We start from the raw sequence: 16,320 nt of genomic DNA on the forward strand, positions 1-16,320 counted from the left end.
ATCAGATTTGAAGAAATGCAGCATTGCATCAGCAATGGATGCTCTGTAGTGAATGGGTGCCAGTCAGAGATGAGAGTCCAAACAGCTGATAAAAACATCACAATAATCCACAAGTAAATTTTCAGCCATTTTTCATATTTCCTCTAACTAACTAAAACCTTTACATGCTACAAGTCAATTTTATACAGCAGTTCTGGTTCTTGATTCTGATTGGACGGGCTTTTAATTTGCTGTTGCTCGGCAACATGCAGTGGTTGATTCCACTTTGGCTTCTTTTTTGCAATCATTTTCATTGCGGAGCAAAAACTAAGTAATCAAATCATCTGAGCATTGTGTAAAATCACCTTCACACAAACACTCCATGACGTATATCTGATGGAAGCCTCGTTTCAGACGTGTTCTGCAGCAGTGTACTGTGTACTAGTCTTGGCATCTCTGTCTCTGTAGCATGCAGCGGTTAGACGAAAGATGCACTTTAACCCCGACATGCACCTTCAGTCTCCTGGACAGAGTTTTTTTCCCTAATTTTTTAATTATACATTTAATCATTTCACGCATGTTCTTGACTGTATTGTGTAATTCAAAGTGTATTTTATTAAAGTAAACCTGTACAAGTGGAACAATGCATTTTATTTATGGACGTCTTGTGTTCATTATTCATGTGCATGATGACCAGGGTTTCAAAAGCAGACAGATGTCAAGATGAGTTCACATTCATCGGTAAAAGTCAAAATATGGTCGATATTCCCAAAGGCTGTGCTTTTCCAGGTTCCCCTTTACTCTTCCAGTCCTGATGGCTTGTGCAAATTAAATTGCTTTTCTAACATATTCAATCTCCCAACATTAAGGACAATTCTACCTTTTACTAGATCGTGCATGAAGTCAGCTTCAAAGAAGTGAGCCGCCAGACCTTAAGTACACAATTTCCTATAATTATGATCCCATATTCAGATATATACGCACACAGTGTTCAAACTTTCACTGGCTCTTTATAGAAAGGCTATGTTCAGAATAGCATACTAATAGTATATCTGCGGTATGCATTACTTAATACTGTGCACAGTGTGCAATAAAGTGCTATGGAAGCGATACCACTGAAAAAAATAAAATAAAAAGGTATTGTGACTTTTTATCTCACAATTCTGACTGTTAAATAAAAAAACATTATTGTTTGCAATTTTTTTCTCACAATCAAGAAATTTTTCTTGCAATTGAGAGTTTTTATCTCAATTGTGAGTAAAAAAGTAAGAATTGTGAGAAAAAAAAAAAATCACACCTACCTTTATTTTTTATTCCATTGTGGAAACGGACTGCCATAAAGTGCACTTTGCAATAGAGCACACTGAAAAAAACCACAACATCCCACAATGCAACATGTTCAACATTCCACTTAAAAAGTGATATATGTCCTGGGAGCAATATAAGCTCTGATTGTTTTTAATATCTCCTTTTTGACTGATTGGACCAAATTCGACTAAAAATGCATTTATTTGCACTTGCTAAATTACATGAGTTGCATAGCATTACTGTTGCAGGCCTATGGTACATAACATGAAGTATACAAGTATGCTATACTCTAGAACAAAGCCAATGACTAGATTAAGAGTATTACAGCATGAAATTTAATCTCAAATTCACAGATGTCAATATTTGAAGTGTTAAAAGATAAATATGATGGACATATTGTCCATGATGTAGTTAAACTCTGTAAAAATAAACAAAAATACTACTAAAACTAATACAGTAGAAATCACGCATTACAAATACAAATCACTGTTACGACAATCCTACAGCACAGAAAAAACAGAAAGGCGAGGAAATGAACACAACATATACACAGAACTGCAGGCGAACAGATCTGATTCTCAATATTTAAAAACTACAAATGGGAATCATATACTAGGAGTGGATACAGCAAAAAATTAACTGTGATCTCTCAAACACAACATAAAGTGCACAGCTAGCCCCGACGCAAACTCTTCAAAGCATCTTAAAAGTTCATGTAACCTGCCATGATTTGGCCACAAGTAAGAATGTTAAAGATTTAGCTAGAAACACACACTTTATGAAGTACACAAACACAAGATGTTCTATATATATGTGTGTGTGTGTGTTTTAGGAATAATTATTGAAGAAGTCTCTTATGCTGACCAATTATTTGATCAAAAATGCAGTAAAAAACAAAAAATACTATAAATATTTTACATTTAATACAGTTTTCTATAGGAATGTTTTAAAATGTAATTTATTTCTGTGATGCAAAGCTGAATTTTCAGCATCATTACTCCAGTGTTCAGTGTCACATGATCTTCAGAAATCATTCTAATATGCTGATTTATATGAATATATTAGGGTGACCATATTTTTAGTTTTCAAAAATAGAGGCGGGGTTTAGGGGTTGAGGGGGCCCCCAAAGTAGCATAGAATGACCATATCCCAAATATTAAATCTTAAAATATGTAATTTCCATACCTAAAGTAAATATTATACAGTCACTGTTATGCAGATTGATCATAAACACAGCTAAAGCTTCCTACCAATCACCGTCCTTCATAAAACGTAACATCTACCGCAGTTTTATCATAGGTAGAATGCAAAATATTTCAATACAAGCATTTCAGTCAAATGGAATTTATGCAGTATTTCGAACCTTTAACCCACGGGAGAAAATCAACCCAATTCAGTGCAAAAAAATGATTTGGCAAACCCTGCATCCAAAGTGATTTAATACCCGCATCCCTAATGCGTAAAAATTATATTCAATATTAGAATGTTGGCGGAGGAGGTCACCCTAGAATATACTGAAATATTTAGAAAATCATTTATTTTAAATTGTCACAATATTTAATATTTTTTCATGATCATAAGAGACTTCTTTTTAAAACATTATTAAAACACCTCATGTGACCCTGGAGCACAAAAAGCAGTCTTAAGTCTCTAGGGTATATATTTGTAGCAACAGCCAAAAATACATTGAATGGGTCAAAATTATAGATTTTTCTTTTATGCCAAAAATCATTAGGATATTAAATAAAGATCATGTTCCATGAAGATATTTTGTAAATTTCCTACCATATATATATCAAAACTTAATTTTTGATTATTAATATGCATAGCTAAGAACTTCATTTGAACAACTTTAAAGATGATTTTCTCAATATTTTGATTTTTTGCACCCTCAGATTCCAGATTTTCAAATAGTTGTATCTCAGACAAATATTGTCCTCCGTAACAAACCACACATCAATGGAGAGATTATTTATTAGGCTTTCCAGATGTTGTTTAAATCTCAATTTTGAAAAAATTGACCCTAATGATGACCTGGTTTTTGTGCTCCAGGGTCATTTATATATAGGAGCATCTGCATTCCTACTTGTGTGAAGTATATTTCGTCCCTTAACACAATTTTCCACTGACCAACCCGAACCATCCCGGACTGAATCCTGAGCTCATCAAATCTCACCATCGCTCGGGAAACAACAGGAGTAATGATGGCATAGGCAGGCCACACGCGTCTCAGGGTCAGCTACGGTAGGGATGATGCATCTATTTCCCCAGGATCAAATCACGTTCATGCTCGCGGTTCACAGAGCGTGATGGTGACGCCCTCGATCCAGCAGGCCGGGGCAGCGCTTGTGTAAAGCGCAGTGGAAGGCGTGCAGCCGGACTTGTCCCTCGCCGTAGTACGTCAGCGTCCCGGCCCTCGTGAAGTCCAGCAGCATCCCGATGCGAGCGGCTGAAGCGTTCTGCTGCAGCTGACCGGGCGACGGACTCCTTGCAGCCGGGCGTGCCGCATGCGGTCAGCTGCCGCTCGTCCAGCTGGAGACTCCACGACAGCTCGTTCATCCCCACCATGCAGCGCTTGTCTCTTCTCCTGGCGCTGGATGTTCGGGTGCGATCATGCCCACGTAGGCCCAGGGTTTGGACACCTCCAGCTCCCAGTAGTGCTGGCCGTGAGTGAAGCTCTTGGAAACACACAACACCTGCCAGGTGTGGTCGAAGCCGAGCGGGGACTCATCGGCAGGGACGGGGCGGGGCAGATCATATGTCTCGCCTCCTGTTACTCTGGGAGAGCCGTAAAGTGAGCCATGCGAGCGGGGTCGAAAGGTCAGGTTGCAGTAGTCTGGATGAAGAGAACAATTACATATGAGACTGAGAATAATAGCGAACTGTACCATCATGTGATGATATGATATGAGCCGCATATGCGTTCAGTCCCTCTCTCTCTGGCTGGATATGATGGTGTCATGGGACTGGGAACAACAGCCAGAACCGGCCTCTTATCCTGAGGAGAGCCTCTGAGGAAGACAGAGAAACAATCCTGAACAGACATAGATAAAACAGTATTTAAAGAAAAAAAGATAAAAGATTATTTGAAGTAATTATTATTTATATACGTGATAAAGCGTTTCATTGCAATGATTATGACTGGCTAAATGAAATACAAATACATTTAATATATTACATTTTCATTTATATTCAAATAAATAAAGTAAATATTAATAAACAATTGATTAATCTTTTATATATAAACACATTTTTTTTAAATTACTTTGAAAATTGTCACAACAAGGACCATTATTTTTTTAATCTTCCATTATTTTTTCATCATTTTTCATCATCGTTTTTTATGTTTATGTTTTTTTTTGCTGATAATTAGTTATTTACTGTGATAATGGTTTTTGCTTATGTCAGAAATTTGCTGAACAGATATGAATTAAACTGTATTTTTAGACAAAAATAAAAAAACCTCTTTGTTTTAAAATCTTAAAACTTTGTTTTAAACTTCAACTTTTATTGCAACATTAATGACAGTTTATATTAATAAATACATTTAATTAATTTCATCAAATTTGTGATAGATCTACCTTACTACTACTTTTGAAAACTGACATAAAAGGACCATTATTTTTGTAGTTTTAATCACTACGATTTCATTAAACTGAATTTATTGTGATATATATTGTTGTCAACCAAAAGCTTACATTTTTGGCTGACATTGCTCCATCCTAGATTGGTATGGTTTTTATTATGATTTATTACAAAAATGTCTAGACTGCTGTGGAGAAATATTGAAGTAATGGTTAATATTTTTTTTGTATCAACGCAGCCTGTGCCCTGACTCATGGGATTTAATCAGACTGAAACGGGTGATTTCTGATATCAGACAGTCAGTAAACAGACCGCGGAACGTTCCCTACCCTCTTTATCCTGTCCTGCAGACACCTGTACGGCTCTCTCCAGATCCTCACACACCAGCTTGGACATCCGGGACAGGGCGTCTGTGACGGGCGTCAGCTTCTCCTGCACGCTCACATGCACATCCACAGGAACGTTCACTGAAGCGTGGGACCTCCATGAACCTGGAGTCCTGCATCAGCACACAAACACAGACATTAGACAGACATTACACCTATCCACATCTGTGACAACATTAACAATTAACACACACTTTTAAAAAACAACAACCTTTGTATCATCAAAAAGAAAGAAGTTGAAAACAAGCATTTTTTTCTACATATAATAGCTTGAATTCATGTTAAAATAATATGTTTTATAAGAAAATGGGGCATTTTTTACTTGCTTTTTTCTTTTCTAATTTTTTGTTTTTGTTTGTGATGCACATTACTTCAAAATAAATAAATAAATAGCATTAAATTAAATTCAATTAAAAAATTAAAACAATAGCATTATAAATAAAAACAATTGCAATAAAAATAAAATAATAAAAAAACACAATAAAATAAAATAAAATAAAAAAATAAAAAAAATAAAATAAAATAAAATAAATAAAATAAAATAAAATAAAAATAATAAATAAAATAAAATAAAACAAAATAAAATAAAAATAAAATAAAATAAAATAAGACCTTTGATGAGCTGGCAGGAGGGAGGAGGGGAACACAGGCTGGTGATCTCCCTCCTGAAAGGCTGCAAGCTGGCGTCGCTCTCCCTCCAGAACATCCAGCCGCTCCCTCACCTGGGGCTGCAAAGCAGGAGTCACTTCCTGCTGCTGTTCCAGAAAAAAGCTCATCATTTCATTTCCTGTTTCTCTGTCAGCACCTTAATCAGCAGTGAGAACTTGGTGTTGTTCACCCCAGCCGGCCGTCTGCTGTAGTGATACCACAGGAGAAGGCGGGAATAACATCATGCCATGAGCAGTGATGCTGCTGCTTTCTGATTCAATACGCAAACATACTTTAAGGAACTGTTCCCTGATATACACACACCTGGCAAAAGCACGAGTCCCCGTCCTGGATTAAATGGCAGCAAATACTTAAGATTGTGGCGTGATTAAGATGACGAAACGTTGGCATTAATATGATTTCTTCAGTTTGTATGTAGATTTGTGGGGGATTTTCTCTAAAGGAAATGAAATGCCAATGCATATTTTGTATTATTATTGTTAAGCGTAATATTAGCAGTATATATTGTTCATGTTAGTTCATATCAGGCCCACTAAATAATATTAACAATTATACTATGTTAAAATTAACATTAACATTGGCCAATTCTATTGCATTAATAACAATAAATTAAAAGTATGAAATCTATTCAAGTTATTTTTTTTCAGTCACATGTTTACTATTGTGTATTTTACTTATAGTAACAAATGGAACCTCCTGTAAGTGTCACTTTAAAAAACAATGTGTCTATATAGTTTATGTATGGCCACATTCATGTTTCTGGATAAAGAGTTCTAATGAATACGATGTGATGGCAGGCGTCTTGCTTCGCTGTCTCCATGATTCCGCCATAGAATGCTCCTGGTTTCTCTCCAGTGGTTTTCCTGGAGTGTTTCTTCCGTTACTGCATCTTTTTTCTTCAGAATTTTGCCTGCACAGAAAAATTTATATTTAATATATATAAAAAAAAAAAAGAAAATCTACACAAATTCTTAAGAGAATCAGCTTAGACACATATACAAGTTTAGACCTCACCAAATATATTAATATATTTCCTCTAAAATTAAAAGAAAAGAAAAAATATTAATAATATTTTGCTGCATAAATAAAGCATTGTGACGGTATTGCATTGTGAAAATTGGGCATTATTTTCCCACCTTAAATCCTCATTACTGTAATGCAAAAATATATATGATATGTTAATATTGATAAACTATACTTGATGTTGTATGTCAGTGTACAATATTACCTCTCTATTCTTCCACCGTTCTTCCTACAAAATTTTATCGCCCTTACGCTGCGTTATGCGACACTCATATACAGACACACATGTAATGGACTCCTGCAGTATTAGATGACCCAGAGGCTTCGCGGTACCGCTCCTGCACACATAGATCTCTGCAAACCGGATCGGATCCGTGTGGGCCGCGAGGCTCCTAAACTCACATCCATCTTAGCTGGACTGTGTTGTGCTGATCACCGTTATCATCTCCCTGTCCTCGACAGAACCGTTCGGTTCAGCTCAGGCCAGTAAGTTTTTTACAGAAGGACGATTGGAGTCTCTGTCGGCTATCCGGGGTGGAATTACAGGCTTGCAGAAGGTGTGACGCCGGGAGGGATGGCTGCGGGGTATTTAAATGGATCCAAGCTTAGTCGTGCACTGCACATGATCGTATCCATAATTTATCTGCTGACCTGAAATTACAAAATACATGGAAACAGCAAGCGTTAATGTCATTGTCAATGACAGCAGAAAACTTCTATTGGGGCATGTTGTCACAGAGAGACACATACAATAGATGGATGGATGGATGGATAGATGGATTGATAATGTTTATTATTAATATTACATTTATATTAAAGCATTGTAATATTTATTTTGTGATGTTACAGCATTATAAATATGTTTTTGTTTTATATTAATAATTAAAAAACAATATTTATTCTTATTTTTTCATTATTGTTTTTTTTTACAACAGCATACATATGACAACAGTATAATTATGTTTGTCAATTATTATTATTACTACTACATTTAAACTACAACATTTTTATAATAGATGGATGGATAGATAGATGGATGGATGGATGGATGGATGGTTGGATGGATGGATGGATGGTTGGTTGGAAGGATAGGTGGATAGATGGATAGATAGATGGGTATTATCATCAAATACGTGTTTCATGTTGAAGTATAACTATCTATAATCTATAAACGGCCTAATTAAATAATTTGACTGATGAATTATGGTGTTAAGATTCATTTGCTGAGAAAACATCAAGACAGTGATATGTAAACAAAGGCCACCTGACCTTACATCACTTGACAACATCTATTTTTAAATATAGAAAGCGGGAGACTTACTTTACTAATCGACTAACCATTTTTGGTAAAACTCTTCACAGGAATATTTCTCATCCAGATGTGTAGAAACAGATTAATCCGATCCTGCCGCCGGGTTCCTCTGGAGGCGAATCTCGTCGCCTTCCATACGCCAGAACGCACAGACGCGTGCACGTGCACGCACGTTACGTCACGCGTCTTGTGGTATTGCCGTCTTCCGGGAAGAGGGCCATCATGGCGCTGCGCAGCGCGGCGTGTCTTCGTTGCGGGCGGCGGCGGACGCGGGGCTGGCTGAAGCAGAACGCGAGGGGTCTCCGGCTTCACCGGTGAGCGCTGCTGGACGATATTCCTGTGAATGTGGGATAATGAGTTAAATCATCAGCAGAGCCGGCTGTGAGTGTGTGCGTGCCTGCCCATCTGGTGCGGAATGAAACCCTGTTTATATGACCTAATGCATTAATCTGTTTACTTATCTAGTTATTATGATCAATAAATAGATCATGTTTATTAGTCTCATTTTCATTCTGTCCTTTATCGGTTTTTTTGTGTCTTTCTGAAGTACGTTTAGTTAGACGTGCTTTCAATGAAGGTCCTTTGATCAGTGTTATTATATATACATTTATTCAAAGCATGTATTATTTATTTTGTGTGTTACAGCATATAAATATGTTTTTGGTTTATATTAATATTAAAACAATATTGATTCTTTTTTTCATATTGTTTTTTAGTACAACAGCAACATATGAAACAGTTTATAATTATGTTGTCAATTATTATTATTAACTACTACATTTAAACTACAACATTTTATAAATGTTGTTTTATAATTATAGAAACATTTATTCATAAGTTTATTATTTTAGTATACATTAAATTTACATTGCTACAGTTATATTAGTGTTGTATATAGTGTATTGTTGTTTTATTATTATATTAACAATATAATAATTTTTCTTATGTTATTTATTTAAAGCAACTATTATTCATATTTAATTGTAATATATTATAAAAATACAATATAAATATTTTATTACTATGTTATTACTGTTGTTTTCGTTTTATTTATCTATATTACAACCATGGATCATACTGTTTATTTATAATTATTGTTAAATATCATAATTATCAAATCTATGCGATCACATTCGTTAATTTACAGTTTTATATTATTTTTTGTTGTTGTTTTTAGCTAAATAATCAACTCTGTTGACTCTTCTGTAGCTGCTATTAGTCCACCGCTCTCCCCCTGAGGGTCCGATGCCCAATGAAGACATTGACTGGACGCGACTGGACTCTCTGGAGAAATATCGCAGCTACACTCGCTACGTGAGAGCGGCGGAGGAGGCCGACCGGAGAGATGTTTGGTGGAAGACCTATAGGAAATACAGAGAAGAGGAGAAGAACGCAGGTAAGTCATCGCTGATGGACCAGAGCTTCAGGCTGTGTTACAGCATCAGTGTGGGTCAGAGAGTGTTGATTGTTTTTGTGGGCAGCCGTTGAGACGGTCAACATCGGGCTCCCGTATCAGCGTCCCTCCAGGAAGACAGAGGTGAAGGAGAGGAAGAAGGTGTGCTGGGAGAAACCAAAAAGAACCCGAGATGGAGAGAGACAATCGACTAAGAACATGTATGTGCATCAGAGAAGCATCATGATCTCTGAAGAGGCAGCAAGCAGGTCAATCAAAAGCAGAATGATGAGATATGATGATTTCAGGGTTATGTATTAATATTGTGTGAATCTATTCTCAGTGTTTGTTTGATGGCTCAATTTATTTTGTGAAGCACTTGAGCGCATTTTCTAAGCTTTGAGCTGCATTTTATATATTTTATTATTAAGTGTGAATCTAAAAATCAGTGTTATCAAAGTTGCAGGTTTCATAGAATTAAATGAAAAATTATTAGAGACTGAGAATCATATTGTGATATGTGACCCTGGAGCACAAAAGCAGTCTTAAGTCTCTGGGGTATATTGTAAGAGAAAAATTTATATTTAATATAAAAAAAAAAAAAAAAAGAAAGTCAGCTTAGACACATACAAGTTGAACCTCACCAAATATGTTAATATATTTCACTCTAAAATTAAAGAAAGAAAAAATATTAATAATATTTTGCATAGAAAATAAAGCATTGTGACATTATTGCCATTATTGAAAATTGAGCATTATTTTCCACCTTAAATCCTCATTACTGTAATGCAAAAATATATGATATGTTAATAATGATAAACTATGCAGTATTTGTATGTCAGTACAATATTAAAATAAAGGCCTTCCGTTCTTTTCTACCACCAAATTTTATCATCACCATGGCCCCTGCACTCAGTTGACAGAGCACTCATAGCAGACACACATGCTGTCGTTCCTGCAGTAGATGACCAGAGGCTTCTGGTGCCTCACAGATCTGCTCTGGCTCCGATCCGATCCGCAGGACGGAGGCTCCTGGCGCCACATCCATCTTAACTGACTGTGCAGCTGACCAAGTATCATCGACAGAGACACGCTATGATTCAGCTCAGGCCTTGTGTCAAAGTTTTTTTACAGAAAGTGACAGTGGAAGCCTCTGTCCTTTATCCCCCAGAATTTGGAGATGCAGGTCTTTGCTTGCAGAAGGTGTGACCTGACGGATGCGTCACGGGTATTTAAATGGATCCAAGAGATATCGTGGCACTGCACATGATCATCCATAATTTATCTGGAAACCTGAAATTACAAAATACATGGAAACAGCAAGCGTTAATGTCATTGTCAATGACATGAAAACTTCTATTAAGGGGCATATTTAATGCAGAGACACATACAATAGATGGATATGGATGGATGGATAGATGGATTGATAATGTTTATTATTAATGTGCATTTATATTAAAGCATTGTAATGGTTGAAGACCTTATATGACTATGCATTCATCTGTTTACTTCTTCTAGTATTATGATCAATAAATAGATCATTTGTTTATAGTATACATTTTCATTATGTCCTTTATCTGGTTTTTTTTGGTCTTTTGAGTAAGTGTCGTAAGACGTGCTTTCAATGAAGGTTCCTTTATTCATTGTTATTATTAATATTAATTTTTATATCCAAAGCATTGTATTATTATTGTGTGATGTGACAGCATTATTAAAATATGTTTTTGTTTTATAGTCTATTACAAAACAATATTTATGCCTTTTTTTTCATTATTGTTGGTTATTACCCAGCATACATCTGACATACAGTATAATTATGTTTGTCAATGCTTATTTTACTACTACTTTTTACATAACAACATTTTTAAAGTTGTTTTATAATTTATATGAAACATTATCATAATGTTGATTATTTATTTCATTAAATTTACATTGCTACATTATTATTAGTGTTGTTAGTATAGTGTATTGTTGTTTATTATTATATATAACAATCTAATCATTTTTCTTAATTTTATTTTAATTAAAGCACTTAGATCATTCTTAATTTTTAAGATCATTTATAAATAATACAATATAAATATTTTTCATACATATGTATTACTGTGTTTTCGTTTTATTATCTTTATATTACAAACATTTATCATAATGTTATTTATTAATTACTTGTTAACCAGGTATACATAAGATCCAAATTCTATGACGAGTCACAGTCGTCTATTGTAAAGTTATATTATATTTTTGTTGTTGTTTTTATGCTAATAAATCAAATCTCTGTTGACTCTTCTGGAGTCGCTCGAGTACCGCTCTCCCCCTGGGGTCCGATGCCCAAGAAGACATTGAATGGAACGCGACTGGACTTCTGGCAGAAATATCGCAGCTACAATCGCTTACGGGAGAGCGGGCGGAGGAGGACTGACGGAGCGATGTTTGGGGGAAAGCGAAGACCTATAGGAAATACATAGAAGATGGGAGAAGAAACGCAGGTAAGTCTCGTGATGGACCAGAGCTTCAGGCGTGTTACAGCATCAAAAGTTTGGTGGGGTCAGAGAAGGTGTGATTGTTTGTGGGGAGTAGCGTTGAGACGGGTCAAACATTCGGGCTCCCGTACCAGAGTACCTCCAGGAAGGACGAGGTGAGGAGGGAGAAGGTGCTGATGGAGAACAAAAAGAACCCAGAGATGGAGAGAGACAATCGACTACGAAAATGTAAGTGGCCCTCAGAGAAGCATTCATGATCTCTGAAGAGGAAGCAGAGCAGGTCATCAAAAGCAGAATGATGAATATGCTGATTTCAGGGTATGTATTAATCATTGTGTGACATCATAGTCTCAGGTTTGTTTTTTATGCTTCAAATTTTATTGGTGAAGCACTCTGAGCTGCCTTTTATTAGGAGAAATGCTATGCAACTAAATTTATTTGTAAGTGTGAATTTGACAAACCCAATGTTACTCAAAGTTGCAGGTTTCATAGAATTAAATGAAAAAATTATTAGAGCTTATATTGTGAATAGTGCCCGCAGCACCAAAACCAGTCTTAAGTGCTCTGGGGTCTGATTTGTAGCCAAACAGCAAAAATACAATGTCTGGGTCACAAATTAGATTTTTCTTTATGCAAAACTCTTAGGATAGTAAATAAAGTCATGTGCATGAAGATATTTGTAAATTTCCTACTGTAATATAATATATCAAAACTCATTTTTATTCGTAATATGCACTGCTAGCATTCATTTGTTCAACTTTAAAGTGTACCCTAGATTCAATTTTCAAATAGTGTACTCTCAGACAACGATTTCCTCCTGAACAAACCAACATCATGGAGAGATTATTTTATCAGCTTTCAGATGATGCTATAATGTATAACCTCTCAATTTCAAAAAAATGTACACTTAAAGGACTGGTTTTGTGGTCCAGGGGTCAATATGTTAATCACATTTTCCAACCAAAGTATCGTTATTGTTGGTGCGTTGTCGTAAAAAATCAGCATTTCAATAAATACTATCCTGGTGTATATTTTAAATGAATTGCATGACAAATGTTATTTTTTGCATTAATGAAACTACAATGCAAAATTAGTGATAATTAAACTTTTAAGTGTGGTGTATAAACTTGTAGGTTTAGTGGACATTTACTATAACGTTTTCTTGTTATTATGGCTTCAGTCCGCATCCCCCTCGAGAGAGTGAAGACACAGTGGGAGCAGACAAACGGACCGTACCACATCAAGAGGCTCGCCGAACACTACGGCATCTACAAGGACCTCTTCCCCATGGCGTATTTTGTGCCGCGGGTCATGCTGCGTGTGGCGTACGGAGAGGACCAGCAGCGCAGCAGTGCATTATGGGAATCACTTAACACCGAGTCAGGTGAGGACTCAAAACTCGTAATGTTTCTGTTGGAAATCAAGAAACCAGACTTTGATTTGATGTGTTTGCGTGAAATCCTCAGGCGGCACAAGCACCTGAGGTACATTTTGAAGCAGAAGAAAATTCTCTCTGGACGCTGTTGTTAACCAGCCCAGGTATTAAGCAAACATATTTTACATTAAATACATTTATCATTTATTTATTATACAGATTCCATTTAATGCAACGACAGTCATTTTTAAAATGCAGTGAAAAGTGTTTGTCCAAATACATTAAACTTTTTATGTATATTTAAATAATAGTGTTTTATTTATTTAATAATATTATATAAAAAAAATCTTAGATAAATTATATGTATTTTTATAATTATAATATTTGATCATTTATTATATATAATTAAAAAATATTTTTCTCTCTCTATATCTATTCATGCTAGTATAGAATATATATATATATATATATATATATATATATATATATATATATATATATATATATATATAAATATATAAATATATATAGTTGAATTGTTTTAAGTAATGTTTTTTAATTTTTTATATATATATATATATATATATATATATATATATAAAACAAAACTATTAGATAAATTATATGAAATATATAATTATATATTTTTAATATATTAATATATTAAGAAATGTGTGTGTGTGTATATATATATATATAGATATAAAACTATATATATATATAGTAAAATTAATATTTAGATGTATAATTTTATTTGAAGCTGTGACAATCTGCATTTTAAAAAGCGCTATATAAATAACAGTGACTTGAATTTTATTTAGTATATTATATTAAATCAATAAATATTTATTAAAGTAATAGAATGTATTTACATACAGAATTCGTTTCTTCAAGTTATGGTCAGTGCTTTTGGCCTAACGAAATGTCAAGTTCCATTTCCTCCACCAAGAGGGCGATACAGTGACCTAAACTGGTCTGTTTTGCAGCTGAACATCTGCTGGATGGTGAGAAGGAGTATCTTCACTGGCGAGTGTGAGTCTGTTTATCTTATCACTATACGATGATTTTATTTCGTTTTTTTTCAGCAAAGCTCACTTCTTTCAACCAAGAACAAATTCCATAAAATTGACTTAGAGGAGAGAGAAAACATCCTGGAGGATAATAATGTCGGAGACTTCCTTTTGACTTGAGGCCACATACAGTTTAAAAACATGCTCATATTCCTCACCTTAGACCTCATAGTATGACCACCTCAATCTCAACTTTGAGAAAAGGCTGATGACCTGAAAAAAAAGAATTGTTTGATGAAAAGTACATGCTGATGATCTGTTTCTAATTACTAATTTATTACAGTGGGAATCTTCCTGGAAATTCAGTGTCGTCAGGAGAGGAGCTCTGCTCCTACATTAGTCCATTTCCAGCCAGAGGACAGGAACAGGCTTTCACCGATACAAGTCCTACATCCTGTTTTTTAAACAGGAACATCCAGTTAATTTCAGCTCAGATCTCAGACCCTTCCCCATGGTCAGTAGTATTCAGACACACTCTGGACAGTAATCATAAGGTCAAAGTGAAAGTTATGTTTTTCTTTTTCCGAATTCCTTTTGAGAAGTAAGTCTAACAGAACAGCGTTTCTATCAAAGCCAGGATATATTGTAACATCAATAAGTGTTTTTATTTTCACTTGTGACATTTAATGCTATTTGTGAAGCATCATTCCATGAACAGCATACACCCCAGTTTTTATTTATGCACAACATTACACAGCACCCAACTGTTTTCAACATACGATAATCAGAAAAGGTAAGCAAATTCAGTATTAGAATGATTTACTGATTAGGATTCATGTGACACTGAACCTTAATTGCAATTAACTTTCCACAATATATGTTTGTTTTTTGATCATAAATGCAGCCTTTGATGAGCTTAAGAGACTTTGTAAAAACATTTAAAATCATAGATAACTAAAAATGAAATATTTGTTAGCGTTGCGAAAAGAAATGCGGAAATAACTTATGTATATAGTAATGAGACTTGGGGGGAAATGTCATGAAAAATAATATCGCACTTAAATAAATAGTCTAAAAACTTGGTTTTTTCTTACTATGTATTTAAATTCGTATTTAGGGAGATTTTAAGGTGAGGTTGAAATTTGACATCTGCTTATTCCTTATTGGTGATTTCCTGGAGATCCATCCATTACGTGCTGTATTCGTCCTTCAACAAAGTCATAGTTGCATTTGGTAATCTATTTATTTGCAGTGTTCCATTTCGAAATCAATGACATTTTCCCTTTCTTTGTATTTGCTGTGCTACTGTGAAGAGAAAGACCTTTCAGCTTGCATTGCACTAAACAAAATCAGTCATAAAGGCAAGTTTCATTATAATGATAGCTCTCATAAACACTGATTGTCTCATTTTGTGCATCTGCAGAAAATACGTATTCTTTCTCTCATATTTACAGCTTCTGTCTGAAGGAACGGACTTTCCGAACTTTAGACTTCTACAGGAAGCACCAGGATAAAATGACTCCAGCCGGTCTTGCTTTCTTCCAGTGTCAGTGGGATCAGTCTGTCTCTCACACCTTCCACACGCTATTGAGTGAGTAACAACATGCTGACATGCAAGAACAACTTCCCTTCTTGTATGATGAAGAGATTTTCTGGAAGGTCTAGTTACTGGCGTTCTATTTAAAGCCAGATTCCACTTGAAATAGCACTTATCACTTGTGATTTGTGACCCAGTTACAGTATATTTAGATACAATACCAGTTATTAGTAATGATGATATTTAAAGCCAGATTCCACTTG

General features: G+C 35.1%; 2 pseudogenes; one reads left to right on the forward strand and one right to left on the reverse strand.

Moving 5' to 3' along the window:
- Positions 1-3,571: 3,571 nt before the first annotated feature.
- LOC122139100 lies at positions 3,572-8,483 on the reverse strand (annotated as a pseudogene).
- Positions 8,484-9,487: 1,004 nt separating this feature from the next.
- The window catches only part of LOC109112028, an 11,261-nt pseudogene continuing 4,428 nt past the window's right edge, over positions 9,488-16,320 (forward strand).

This window comes from Cyprinus carpio, chromosome B12 (genome assembly GCF_018340385.1).
Source record: "Cyprinus carpio isolate SPL01 chromosome B12, ASM1834038v1, whole genome shotgun sequence".
Classification (NCBI taxonomy): domain Eukaryota; kingdom Metazoa; phylum Chordata; class Actinopteri; order Cypriniformes; family Cyprinidae; genus Cyprinus; species Cyprinus carpio.